General features: G+C 37.0%; 1 long non-coding RNA gene across 1 annotated transcript; it reads right to left on the bottom strand.

The window, feature by feature from the left end:
• Positions 1 to 2472: 2472 nt before the first annotated feature.
• Positions 2473 to 11706, bottom strand: LOC142180297 (uncharacterized). The gene is made up of 3 exons (XR_012708673.1): positions 11117 to 11706; positions 2874 to 2944; positions 2473 to 2690 (listed from the first exon to the last, which is right to left on the bottom strand). It is a non-coding gene; the product is annotated as an uncharacterized LOC142180297 (long non-coding RNA).
• Positions 11707 to 15346: the final 3640 nt, after the last annotated feature.

The raw sequence follows: 15346 nt of genomic DNA, 5'->3' as shown, positions 1-15346 counted from the left end.
TGTTTGAAATAATTGTAGGATGTGAGCATTGAACAGAAACCGGAGCGAAGATTGCTCTCGTTAAGAGAACGGGTACCTCCTGGATTACCTACAAAACTTAAACACAATGCATGCAAGTATATATGGGATTATTGTGATAATTTAAATATGATGCAAATTTCCTTTGGACCATGAAAGTTGTCTTTAGATGATGAGGATGATGTCCTTAGACCATGATGTCCTGGGCCATGAATCGCGTGATAAAGGATTCGCATGCCATGAAATGATGTTCTCGGGCCATGAGAATGGTGCCTCTGAACCATGACGCCTTTGAATAATGATGTGCAATATTGAGAGGTCCTTAGGCCATGGCATGGTGTCTTCCAGCTATGCGGATGATGCCTTCAGACTATGATGCCTTTGGATAAAATGGTGATGTTTCAGCCCATGAGATGCAAGGACATGATGCTTGGTCATATGCGAAGCGAAACAAGACAGAGCTTAGTCTTGTGTAAGATTGGGGCAGAGCTTAGCCCAGGGAAAGTAGAAAATAATGCTAGATTTTAAGTAGCATAACGGAGGTAGCATTTGGTATTATGCAAGGATAAGGCGATGCTTAGCCTTATGCAATTAGGGAGGCAGTGCTTAGACTCATGCAAGGAAAAGGAGATACTGCTTAGTCTAATACAATTAGGAGATAGTGCTTAGTCTCATGCAAGAAAAGGCAGAGCTTAACCTTATGCAATTAGGGAGGCAGTGCTTAGCCTCATGCAAGAAAAGGAGACCGTGCTTAGTCTCATGCAAGGGAAGGCAATGCTTAGCCTTATACAATTAGAGAGGCAGTGCTTAGCCTCATGCAAGGAAAAGGAGACAGTGCTTAGTCTCATGCAATAGGAGACAGTTCTTAGTCTCATGCAAGGAAATGAGATAGTGCTTAGTCTCATGCAAAGAAAGGCAATGCTTAGCCTTATGCAATTAGGAAGTCAGTGCTTAGCCTCATGCAAGGAAAAGGAGACGGTGCTTAGTCTCATGCAAAGAAAGGCAATGCTTAGCCTTATGCAATTAGGGAGGCAGTGCTTAGCCTCATGCAAGGAAAAGGAGACAGTGCTTAGTCTCATGCAAGGAAAGTCAGAGCTTAGCCTCATGCAATTAGGGAGGCAATGCTTAGCCTCATGCAAGAAAACGAGACAGTGCTTAGTCTCATGAAAGGGAAGGAAATGCTTAGCCTTATGCAATTAGGGAGGCAGTGCATAGCCTCATGCAAGGAAAAAGAGACAGTGCTTAGTCTCATGCAAAGAAAGGCAATGCTTAGACTAATGCAATTAAGGAGGCAATGCTTAGACTCATGCAAAAAGAGGGCGATGAGTGATAGTAGAGTATTTCTTAGCTAGAGATATGTTTGCGTTTGGCAACTTTGTCATTATGAAAATAGTGATTTTTATGAATATTCCTATTATGTTCATTGTGCCTGCATCCAAAGAAAAACCGTGAGCTTTGCGGGGAAGGTTGGTCCGTGCTTTCACCTTCTTGCTTTGCTTTTGCTCTTGTTTCGAGATCCTGTTCGAGTTGTCCTGGGTAGCATCTAGTTTTTTATAAAATAAAGTTTTTGAGAAAATATGCATGCATTTGATGAATGTAGCTAATCAAAAACATAGTAGTATGCAATATCAAGTAAGTTAGATGAACCAATGACTGTGACACTTTTAGAGAGATTGCGACTTCTTTGCATTAGAATTTTGAGGGTCCTCCTCAAAATTCTACCCCGGTTCAATAAGCGATTCTTTGACCATTCTGCACATGACGAAGTTGGCTGGACTGGCTCTGCCCCAGTTTCTAACCATGGTAAAAATGAAGATTTTATTGAGTTGTGACCGAACCCACAGGGCTGCCTACATACCCCTCTTAAACGGGAATCAGGACAAGCGTAGTTCAGTTATATCAAATGAAGAAATGTAAACAACCTAAACATAGTATCTCTTGACTGCGTCTGAGTTAATAGGTTTTGGCCAAAATTTTCTGTCCATCTCTGCGAGTATGAGCGCTCCTCCTGTTAGTACTCTGTGAACTATGTAGGTTCCTAGCCAATTGGGTGAAAAAATTCCCTTTGGCTTCATCTTGATGCGGGAAGATCCGCTTCAGCACCAGCTGCCCCGGTGTGAATTGTCTAAGCCTGACCCTTTTGTTGAAAGCTCTAGACATTCTGTTCTGGTAAAATTGACCGTGACATACTGCGTTCATTTTTTTTCCGTCAATAAGAGACAGTTGCTCATAACGACTTCGTATCCATTCTGCATCACTGAGTTCAGCCTCTTGTATGATTCTCAAAGAAGGAATTTTTACTTCGGCGGGAATGACGGCTTCAGTGTCTTAGACTAGAAAATAAGGAGTTGCCCCAGTTGATGTGCGAACCGTAGTACGATATCCAAGTAAAACAAATGGCAGCTTTTCGTGCCATTATTTGTAATTATCTACCATTTTCCTCAATATCTCCTTGATGTTCTTGTTGGCAGCTTCTACAGCTCCATTTATTTGCGGTTTGTATGCCGTGGAGTTTATATGCTTGATCTTGAACGTTTCACACATGGCTTTCATCAAATCGTTGTTTAAATTGGCGACGTTGTTAGTAATGATTGACTGAATCACTATCCTCATGTTGTGTTGTCTTATTACATGTCACCGTCATAGGTTCATCGGGATAGGTAATAATAATGCTGAAAAGAAAAATGTAAAAATAATAATAAATATGAAAAGCAGTAATGCATTAAAAAATCTTTAAAACGTCAACAAGTGCGTCTTGATGGCTCGAGCAATTATTTCAAAACAAAATAGTGAAAAATGTCTCAAATGCTCAAAACTATTTTTTAAATGTAATTCATGCTAATTTGTCAGGCTACCTAGGAACTCGACGGGCCCGGGATGGTGCAGCAGTCCAGTTCTTGAGAAGATTCCAGTATGCACGAACCAACTTTTGGGAATGGGAATAATCAAAAGAAAGAAAAAGCAAAAGGTAACCAAGTTAGTAAGGAATATTAAAAACGTGTTTGCGATATTAAAACATGTTTCACAAAGTCATGCAATAATTCGCGTCCTAAATTGGGGACCTCATTGTGCCCGAGGTAGGCCTAAGCAACACATAGACTTGGAGAAAATTGATGCCAATATTTGCGTCATTTTATTAATGCAAAAAAATGAGTCAAACCTTTTTACTAAATCGACAATACTAAAAATTACTAATGGTATTTAGCCTTATTGCAATCGAAATCTAAAGCTAAGCTACAAAGCTGTAAAGATCTTTCAACCAGTCAAGTAGCAAAGGTGGGATGTTTTGGACTATACCGAACCTGGGGACTTCGTGCTTCATTTTCTACAAATAAACAAAGGTTAGCCCTTACCCCCTCCAGATTTGACTACTTACGCAACAATGATCAACACGTTGGTATATTTTCTTCAAGTAATGCACATAATATGATAGTGTCCATTAGGATTATGGAAATCCCGTCGGGCTTTGGATAAGGCTTATCTTAGTGGATTATCATGCGGACAACGTTCTAACCCATACTAGATTTGACATTATGTATGCACAGTTGATATTGGAGCAAGGTTTCTAGAAGGGTCTAAACTGGTACTCTCAAGTGGACAACTTGAGAGAAAAAGGCACGGGACCGTCGACTGCACCGGTGATCAACTAGTTTACGGCAAATAAGCCTTTCCAATTTGAAGGGTAATTTTGGAAGAGCGCAGACACTCATCAAGTGCCGCTATGGTATTAGTTGGGCACGAGTGGAATATGATATGGAGCATGCTTTATGCAAAGATAATAATATATTGCCAAGTATTTGCATGATAAATATGTGAAAGCAATAAACGCAGTATTAAGATAAAACATAAAGGACGTAAAAAGAAAGACAAAAGAAGAAGTTAGTTCGGGGAATATAGGGAATATAATAAAGTAAGCAAGGAAGTAGGGGTGGGAGAGACATCATATAGCTAGTAAATAGCAGTTAGAGCAACTAAGGGCGAATAGGAAAAGGGATGTGCATGTTATAAGGGTTTTAAACAAGTAAAGGTGAACGAAAAAAAGGATGTGCATGTAATAGCAAATCTAACAAATAAAGATGGAAAAGGAATGTGAGTTTTATAACAAAGAAAACTAATCCACACAAGCCAAGTTCATTATGGTAAGAGCCTAAGTGTAAATCTCCAGTAGAGACACCATGCTGTCATGCCACTTTTTCTCGCGAAAGCGGGCTTTGACGTGAGACAACTCCTTTGGATGGGAGATAGAGTGTTAAAAGAAGAAGAGTCACCACCTAACGATTTTTAAGGTGCGTTAGGGCACCTATTATGAAGATAACTCTGTTTGACTAGTTTGCATCACCAAAGATCAGGTAAGGGCTCGAAATTACCTCGAAAAGAAGGTGTTAGGCAATCTTCGAGGTCCACAACTGTGGGTCCCGGCCGAACTTGAATTATATAAATTAGTCAGATAAACAAAGACAGAGAAAACAAGAAGTTTGGGAAGTTTGATTATCAAAGACTTTGAATAAATACAAACACTTAATTAAAAGATAAGATGGGGGTCCTAAGTTTTTTAGCATAAAGGATCACCCCGTGCAACATAAATAATACTTTGTAACTCCTTCAAGATGGGGTGTTACTCGTATTATTCAGCAGGCACAGACTATCATCTCCTCCTATACGATTACTATCTTTAAGTAATTACCTAAAGCGCACTAGTTGATTCTAAATCGTGCCTTATGTGTGCACTACCCGTCTCATGCCTATGGTCCAGGATGCATTTGGACCTCTATTTTTGGGTGGTTCTAGCCTTGACTTAGGCTGATCAAAAATTTTAAAACTAGGCGACAATTCAAAAGAAATAGGACTGCAATTAGATCCAATTAAAGGCTCACATTAACCTCCGCAATTAGGCAAACAAATGCACGCAAACAGATTATAAATATTAGGTAGTTTTCAGAATTGAAAGGATTGTAGTTGTTAAACTCTATAAGCATGGTTTCTAGATTATCTGATTCAGATGCGCAAGCCATTTTTAGACCTAATGATTTCCAAATTACCAATTGGTAAATGCTAGATGCTGTTAAGTGGCTTATTACAGATTATCAATAGACACATCTATAGGCATGATTTCTAAGTGATTTATACAATAAGGAACAACGGAACTTATTGGAAATGCTCAAAATTATTACGCTTCCTAATAATCGCGTGGATAAACAATAAAACAGCGTTTGAAAAGTGAGTACTGATGTCCTATAGGCATGATTTATAAAGCTTGGCGATTGGAACTTATCCCCATACAATTATCTCCTATAGGCATGCTTTCTAGATGGACGATGAGATTGCAATAGCGAATTAATTAGTTAAAATCCTATGGGCATATCTACTTAGCAGATTAAGGAGCAATCATTAGCAATTAATTCCTATAGGCATGTTGTCTAGCAACACATAGCAGTAGACACAAGAATAGATAGAATACTCATGCATCGACAACATACTAATTATGTGAGTGTGTGATCCCCTAATGACATGATTTCTAATAGTGCACAAAGAGATTCACACATAACAAGTCGGATAGCAAATAGATCACACAAATCCTATAAACATGCTTTCTACCCTTTTTCATGCAAATATTAAGAGATACCCATTTTTCAATTTCACTATCACCCAATGGTTATTACAGAATTGTTACAGGCCCAATAATGAATAAATTATAAAGTAGTACAAGCAATAACAATAGGCCCAAGACAAGCCCAAAAGATACTCAGCACTGATAAGCCTTCAACTAAGCTCTTTCTCTACATAGATCTCAACATAGCCCAAAAACCATAGGAGAACTCGAACCAAACCCAACAGCCATGGTTTGATCATAGGAACCAGGAAACAATCACTTACACAAGTCAATTTGCACATTCAACAGGCAGAAAGAAGGACATAACTAAGTAGTAAGGAAAATGGCCAAAGAACCTCAGGCCCTAGTGTGTCAGAGTTCACAAGGGTCTCAAAATGGACCTCGAGCAGTGCTCACACTAGGGAGGTTAATAGAGAAAGCTTTAGTGGCCTTGGCTTTCAGCCGGCCAAGAATTATAGGTTCAGAATAGGGTAAGTAACCAATGAGAGTGAAAATAGTAGTCAAATGGCAGAGTTTGAAGAAGTGCGTTTGGATTTTTAGAAACATGCATTGTAAAGGTGATCATACAATAAACATATCAACACAGAGCGTAAGCAAACTCAACAGATAGGTTAATATCATAAGTCCACACTTAGAACAATGAGGCAAGGAACATTTGTAAGAAAGCAAGGGGATTATGGCTTCCGGGATTACGAAATTAATAAGCCGGGCATTATGCCAAATAGGACAAGCAATAGAACATTAACTTAACAAGTTCAAGCCTAAGGGTCAGATTATGCTAAGCACCAGGGGTTGAACAATACAACTCACACCAATAAGGCGAACATAATCAAATGTTATAGGGAATATAAGTTAAGAAGCTATTCTAAAAGGTTCCAACTAGTTGCTAGGGAGTACAGAGTTAGGCAGGGTAAGAACATACTAAATGAATAAAATGATCATAGGAGCAAATCATATCTAGAATGAGGGTGTTAGCATGGATTGGGGCATATCACAGATACAAATTAATCACGATAGAAATCCCGGACAAGGCAGGAAACAAACTGATGTCATATAACCAATGTAAACACTCAAAGTACCAATACATTAAGCTAAACGAACTTCAAACAGTCTAAATTGCTCAAGTTAAACACAAATACATTTTAGAACTGACTATTTAGGCATGAGCAAATGCTAGAGAGGTTCATATCATAAGCATAGTTACACATAGAGATAGTCTAAAAACACATTAGGTTATGCAATTTCATAGGCATGAATATACTAATTAGGCATATAAGAGAATGAACATTGCAAAGGCTAAAGAACTCACCAGTTACTGATTGACAAGTAGATAAACAAGAAAAGAACAGAATCATTTTGAACATCAACAAAGCAGTATAACCCAGGACCTTAGATGCGTCAAGTTCCCAAGGGCTTCAAGGAACCCAGGGCAATACTCACACCCAAGGAAGGTCGAGAGAAATAGGAATTCCGGTGGCCTTGGCTTTCAGCCGACCAAGAGCCAAAGTAGAACAAGAGAATAAGCGAACAACATAGTGAAGATCTTTAGATTTTTAGTGGAAATTTTGTGATTAAATGTCTGTCCAAAAGGGAATGGGGGAGGGGTTTATATAGTAGTCAAAATCGAGCAAACATATAAGGAAACAGAATAATTTAAGCAACAAACAAGGAAAAGAAACATGCAAATCGATTAGAAATCAATTTAAGAGAGAAAATATGTAAACCCTAGTTTTTTTAGGGAAAGTGTAAATCAGCAGAATCCAAACAAAATCGAACTGACACAGTATAGTATTGAACGAATGTAGACGAAATAGTGCTCAAAATCAAAGATTTGAACCACTTTGGTTTGATTTCGGAAGATATTGCTTGCCATATTTAGGCAAGCACCTAGGTAACACCACAAACAGACAACCAGTACCAAAAGGATTCGAATATGGCAAGAGAATGGTAGTCGAATCCCACTATCAGTGGGATTAGGAGAGGGGATTAAGGGGGCGGCTAGGGTTCTCCAGAAGAGAGAATAAGAGAGTTGAGTGTTTAGGGGCCGCGGATTAAGGGAAAATGGGTAGGGTTCTGGGTTAGGTTAATTTAAAAGGGGGAGTGGACGATGGCCGTTGATCTTGAGAGATCAACAGCTGAGATAAAAAAAATGGATGGGCGGGTCGTTTAGAAGCGGGTCGCGATCGGGTATTAGACATGGGTCGTTTGGCTCTGGGCTGGGGTAATTGTGCTAGGTATTTGAGTCTTTGGGCATTCATTTTGTCCGAAATTGGTTTAAAAATCGGGTTGTTGTTTAAATACCTAAAATTTATCAAAAATAATTTACAAAAGTAATTAATAAATAACAAAAAATATTATTTTTGCATTAAAATGATTGAGAATAATAACATAAAATTATAAAAATATAAAAAGCTATTTTGGCATAAATAATATAATTATACATGAATATAGGCTATTATTACAAAAATATACAATTAGCCTAAAAATGCAAATGCAATTATAGAAAAAATGAAGTAAAATATTATAAAACATACATGTTGGTGTAAATAATAAGTTTGGATGATTAAGTCATCATAAAATAATTTAAAGGATAATTATTAGATATTTATATAATAAAAATATAGAAAGAAATTGATTTAGAGCTTTAAAAATTATGAAAAATTATAGAAAAATGCTTGTATAGGTTTGTAAACTAAATGATGATGCAAATATGCCATTTTGAAAGTATATATGCATTTTTAGAAAATATGAGGTAAAAATTGGGTATCAACAGCCTTAAAGGCAATATGTCTCAAGATTTGGACCGTTTTTAAACTATTTTCGACCATTTCCCCAATTTTGATAGATTCAGCGAACTGATTACCCATAATGGATATCATGTTCTGGAAGTAGTCCGCCTCTTGGGCCTGTAGGAAGACCGTAACCATTTCTGTTTCATCCATTGGAGGCTTTATCTTGGCGGCTTGCACACGCCATTTGATAGCATATTCATTGAAACTATCCGCGGTTTTCTTTTTCAAATTGGACAAAGAGTTCTCTTTTTTGGATTTTTCTACTCTTGCTTTCTTTCTTTCTTTCTTTGGTTGTTTTTCGCTCTTTATTTTTCTTTGTTATTTTTGTCACTTCTTTCTTTCTTCACTCAGTTTATTTAATGGCTATGATAGAATCCGATGGGGATTGCCTACGTATCATGACGTCGCATGAATCAGATCATTACGTAGTTCAGGAAGATCAGGAATAAAGTAAATAAACTAACTCTTATTCTTATACAATTCACACCATAAAAGCTCCTAACAAGGAAAATAATTTTTTTAAATTTCATTTTTTTTTTGGAATTTTCGAAAGAAATTCTTCTAAAGAAGAAAAATATTTTTGGATTTAGTTTTTTTTTTTGGATTTTCTAAGGAAAAAATTCTAAACAGTAAATTAAGGAAAGGGAAAATATTTTTGGAGTTTTTGAGAATTGGGGCTGGAACCGATGAGTTTTGCCTACGTATCTCATATCCGGTGAGAATCAGACCTGCGTAGTTCGGTAAGTTTTGACACAACAGGAAAATATGACTTTTGAAAATATTGGCTAATTTTGAAATGAGTTTTCTTTTTCTCTCTTTTTGTTTTTCAAAATTTTGGCAGAGTTTCAGGATTTTTCAAATACCTGAATTTTTCAGAACCAGGTAAATTTTCTCTCTCCTACTTCACTTTTGATTTTTCTTGATTTTTTTTTCCTATTTTAGAAGCCAATCAACATGCAAACTGAAATAACTAAATGCACAAGTAGCACATAAAATGCATCAAGATGATTTTTTAAATTGGGTACACTTGTCCTAGACGGATCCAACCCCTATGTTGAGTCCCCAAAGTCAAATATACGTGATGCAAATAAACGTTCCTATAGGGATCCGGCATGAGGCTATGTTCTTCTAAGTTTAAACCTTAAAGGTGTGGAGTTCTAGACCTGGCTTACCCAAGCTGACAACTCGAGCCGGAGAGGGGGGAGGGGGGCAATGTACCGGGAACCAAAAGGCCATCCGGCTTTGTAACTAATCTGATTCTCGTTCTAAAATTAAGGATATGACACTCTAACATAAAAGAAGTCACGCCAGCGTGCGCTTCCTAGAAGATTTAGAAGACTTAGAGAGAAAAAGGGTGTCGTAACAGTTTTATATACAGTTCAAACAATATCAAAGCGGTAAAGAGTGGTATTTAGCACATTAGGCTCAAACAAGTAATATCAGACAATCACAAGTAGCTAAGTATAGCAGTCATCTAAGCTCAAATTCTGAACCCTGAACCAGAGATTCTGAGTTCGGTCCCCAGCAGAGTCGCCAGAGCTGTCACATCTCTTTTTTCCGAAGGATAGGGGAGTTTTTTTAATTAAAGTAACATTATTCGAAATGAGATTATTTATTTAATTATAGTCGCCACTTGAAAAAATTGTTATGGTGTCCCAAGTCATCGGTTTGTTTTAAAATTCCAAATCGAGAAAATTGACTCTATTTATGGTCCGCGAATACAGAAGACCGGGTAAGAAATTTTGTTAATCCGGGAGAAGATGTGAGGCACTCCTGAGTTTCGTGGTTTTAGCACGGTCGCTCAACTATTGATAATTGGCCTAATTATCTGATTGATTACATATTTAAAATCTTTTTATGCATTACCGCTTTTAATTAATTATTTAATCGCTTTTAGTATTTATGAAATATATTTGAACAAGTCGCGATATCGCGCATTCGTTATTTTTGTACATATTGCAAATCGTGCCACGTGAAACGCACCCGCGATTTACAATATGTTTATAATTATTATTTGAAGTTATGGTCAAGTCGCGTGAAACGCGCACTTGAGTTGAAATTTACGTATCGTGACCATGTCGCGAAAATCGTACCCACAATCACGATAAATTTATTATTAATCGCGCCTAAAGCAAGCTGTAATGTTCTTTGAATTATTTTTCCTACTTTGAGATTTGTTGTAAGGCCAAAATTATGAGAAGTGATTGTGGAAATATTCATCACCTACGGATTATTTAGGCGATTGGTTACACCTCTAAATTATGGAAAGTATGTGCAATTATTCCTCATGGGATAGACATGAATTAGCCCATGAGTATATTGCTATGGGGTTGATGGCCCATTTAAAAAAATATGAATCTCGTAAAATCAAACCCAAACCCACATCCCATCAATTGTCAAATATTTAGCTAATGGTCATGTCTCTTTGCATTCAGTTAAATCAAATGGCACACTTAGTCTTCAATTACAAATCTTAACAAATAAACATAACCGAGATGATATGCTACAAAACTCATTTTATTACTTTCCTAAGCAAGTAACTAATCAGCAGGAAAGCTTAACAACCAAATGAAACCCAACAAAAAGCCTAAGAAATCTATTCCATCTCTCAAATCAAACATGATGCTTAATAACTCATTCACGAGCATAATAAATAATTAAAAGCCACACCAAAAATGTAAGCAAAGAAATGGACCTTTATTAGTGATGAGCATACAGTGAAGCCAAGGTTTCAAAATCATCAAGTGAAAACGCACAAGACCAGCGGACAAGCGCCTTGACTGGAACTCGATTGCGACCTCAACGGCAACCTCGCACTCCACTTTTCGTGACTGATTTTGCTGGGTTTGAGGGGATGTTTCGTGGTGCTTTTGGTTGGTATTTTGGGACTGCTTTCAGCTGGATTTTGGGGCTGGTTTTTAGCTGTGTTTTTAAGATTTTTTGGAGTTGAAAATGAGGTGTTTGGCTGGGATTTTGGTCTGGTTTGTTCAGCAGTTTTGCAGTTGGGTTTGGCTGTGTTTTTGGGGCTAAAACAATGGTATTTTGGAGAAGGAAGAATGTGTTTTGAGGCTGGTGGAATAGTGGCTGTTTTGAGCTCGTTTTTTATGGTTTAATGGAGCCTTTTGGAGGAAGAAGAGTGTTTGAGGGATGCTTTATGTACTCCTGTGAAGCTACGTTAATGGAGGAAGAAAAAGAGATCACAAACTCTATTTTTGGGAAGCTATGGCTGCTCCTTTCTTCTCTCTATCCTCTCTTTGTTTTTGTTTCTTTTAGATCTGTTCCTCTCTTCCTATATCCCCCACCCACTTCTATTGTTGTATAGTATATGAACATATATAGTGCAATTTGTATGTAAGTGAGTGCTTGGAGGGGAAGAAAATGTGAGTGGGGACGTGCGTGGTGAAAGTGGGAGTGTGAGTGGGGGAAGTGGGAAGTTAGGTATTAGGGAGATGAGTGGAGAACGTGGGTAGTGAGACATTGATGAGATGAGTGGGAAAAAATTCAAGTACGGTCAAAAATTAGGTGCTCACAAGAAAAAATTAAAAATAATAAAAGTTAGAATAAAGTCAATATTGTATGTTAAAATGAAGTAAGAAGAAGTATATAGTTGTAACAAATAAATCATTCTATATGACAATTAAAGAGTTTATACATATTTAAAGTGGGCAGAATACCTAAAAATACCCCTAAACTTGGCACAGATTATTAGTTACATCCCTAAACTATTCGTGGTCTTAATTACCCCCCTCAACTTGGCCTTTTGAGAGTCATTACCCCCTGGACGCTGACGTGGCAAAGAGTGTGGATGCACTCTCTTTTAGGGTTGTACCCACACTAAAGAGAGTGCACCCACACTCTTTGTCACGTCAGCATCCAGGGGATAATGGCTTTCAAAAGGCCAAATTGAGGGGGTAATTAAGACCATGAATAGTTTAGGGTTATAATTAATAATCTGTGCCAAGTTTAAGGGTATTTTTAGGTATTCTGCCCACTTTAAATATGTATAAACTCCTACTTTATTTAGGGGGAGAAAGAGGATGAGGTGGACTTGATTGATTCTAGTAGGGCAAATGCATAATTTGGTAATTATTGAATTACCGTACGAAAATAAAAAAATTTGGTATTTGGTATTTGATTTAAAAAATTGATATTAAGTATGGTATTCGGTATTAAAACATAAAATACTGAAATATCGATACCGTACCAAAATATATACTAAGTTACACAATACACATATTATTGATTATAACATAAATATTAAAATTCTAAATTTTACTTTCTGTTGTTTTTATATTTTTTTGAACCTTTACCACCCATTTTCCCCCACTATACTTGCCTTTCCCTCTTATATTTGGTTGCATACTTCTGTTTCAACCTTTCTCCGGAATAGGTTTAGCATTTTTGGTTTTCATTATTTTTTCACTATATTATGATATTTTTATTTTTGTATTTGTGAGTACCTTAGTTAAGAATATTATAGTCTATAACTTTATACACTAGTTAATATTCGAGCTGAACAAACTGAAATTACCAGCCCGAATAACTGAAACCGAAAGGAGAAAAGCTGAATCATATCGAATTTAATTAGGTATGATATTGGTATAGCATTTTAAGAAATCGAATACCGAAAATACCAAACTAAAATATCTAAATATCGTATCGTAACGACCGACAAACACCCCTAGTTTTTAGACAAAAGCTAACAAATATCAACTCTAAACATTAAATTTAAAGATGTTGACATAAATAATATTTTAGTATCTTCTACTTTTAACAATTTTCATATACAACAATGAAGATCCACTGAATTTTTGCATGTGAGGTTTGGGAAGGATAATGTGCATGGAGACCTTACCCCTACCTTGAGATGATAGTAAGGTTGTTTTGGTTAGACCCTAGGTTAAAGAGAAAATGTACTTTTAATAATTTTCAAATCTTAAATGAAATTTAAGAACGACTCTTCTGAAAGATCTTTCATACGGACAATTTTCCGTCCTTTTAAAAAAAAAATATTTACATTGACAAACCCTTAGATAAGACAACATCTAAATTACTTTGCTAGATTTATGTTGTCATATCTTTTGTTCTTTTTTTCCCAATGATAGATGTTTAACTACCTAGGGTACGCACGCAGGGCATAGGTTGTGTCAAGTCTTTGTTTATCTTTCGAGCTATTCATAGGCGGACATAGTGACACGATTAAATCTTGAATCCATCTTTGTTATCTTATTTTCTTATAACTCTTTTCAATTACTAAGTTCGTCACATTTATATGATATTATTGTCTTACTTTTCATTCCAAAAAAGAATAATACTTTTTTAAATTTAAAAATAATTTAACTTTAATTAACTTATCATTTTACTTTTAATAACAAACTTTTATAGTCACATAAATAATATGACTGTATATGGTGAAATATGATATGACACGTGATCATCTAAAGGAAAGACACGTGGAACCCAAGACGAGGATGGCCAAAGACAGAACGCAACCATTTCGCTTGTCACCGGAAGGGATAACGTTCATAAATATGTATTAAATGCTCTGCACCCGGTAGCATTTAATAAGGAATATTCTGCAGCATTAAGAGTGACGACCCGTTATAAAGAATTTGGCATTTATGTTCACCGTTACATCTTCATCAATGACCCTCATAATTGACATTAAAAGAGGGCACGATCCTAGGACATTCTTTCCTAGACACAGCTATAAATAGTGAGCCCAGTTATCATTGTAAAGGACACGAATTTTCTGGCTAAACTTACACTATATTCTATACAAAGCTTAATACAATCTTACTTTTCTATTTTTTGATCTCATCATTGCTGTGCCCGAAAATTTTATTTCCGGAACTGTCATTTCTGTTGTTTCATCTACATTTTAAGGCTAAGTATTGTACATTTCTTCAATTATTGCATTATTTCAATATCAAATTAGTTCATTTGTCTAGAAACCACGTATAAATTCAACTGTATCATTTTACGGGTAAACAATTTGACATCCACCGTGGGGCCTAGGCAGTTGTGCAATTAAATTGATCCTTACCTTTTTTGCTAACGTGATTTGATTATTTTGTCTTAGAAAAAATCACAATAAATGGAAGATAACACTGTTAACAACACGCACAATCCTGAAATTTGAGGGGATCAGCTATTTCGAGGATTCAATCAGTGACACTCGCAATAAGAAGAATGACGCCAAGCCGGTGCATGACATGCAGTACCCTTGACAAGTTCACGATACAACTCCTGATGATGTTGATGAGGGGCATGTCATGGATGCAGTGAGGGGCCTGCAAGAGCAACAGGTGATTATTCTAGGCCATCTCAAACGACAGGATAAGGTTATGACGGAGCTGAAGCAGGCGCTATCGGGGGCTTTGAATAATGCAGACAGACGAGATCCAATTCCTCCCAGTGTTCCCACAAACCAAATAACGTAGCGAGTCGACAACAACACTAGTAGGGTTGAAGTTAGTTCCGACGGGGCTGGGGGAAGAGGATTCGGTCTCAACAACGAGAACGACCCGTTCAGGAGTGAACTTTTATGGTTTATGAGGGAAGTAAACGCCCACATGGACCAAATTCCAAGTGCGCCACCAGTATTGAAAGGCCCGGACTCGAAGAAGCATACTCAATTGTCGTACAAACAGAGTGCGGCACCAGAACTAATTCTGAAGCAGTTCAAAATGCCTGAAGTGCCAAAGTATGGCGGGACTTCAGACCTACAGGGGAATATTACCACCTATACAATGGCGGTAAAAGGAAATGATTTAGCTTCTCACGAAATTGAATCTGTGTTGCTAAAGAAATTTGGACAAACTCTCACGAGGAGAGATCTAACGTGGTATTCATTATTACCCAAACTTTTCATAGATTCCTTTGAGATGCTCGCAGATTCTTTCATCAAGGCTCATGCTGGGGC

Source organism: Nicotiana tabacum, chromosome 4, assembly GCF_000715075.1.
Source record: "Nicotiana tabacum cultivar K326 chromosome 4, ASM71507v2, whole genome shotgun sequence".
NCBI classification, from domain to species: domain Eukaryota; kingdom Viridiplantae; phylum Streptophyta; class Magnoliopsida; order Solanales; family Solanaceae; genus Nicotiana; species Nicotiana tabacum.
This window is presented reverse-complemented; position numbering and strand designations above follow the sequence as displayed.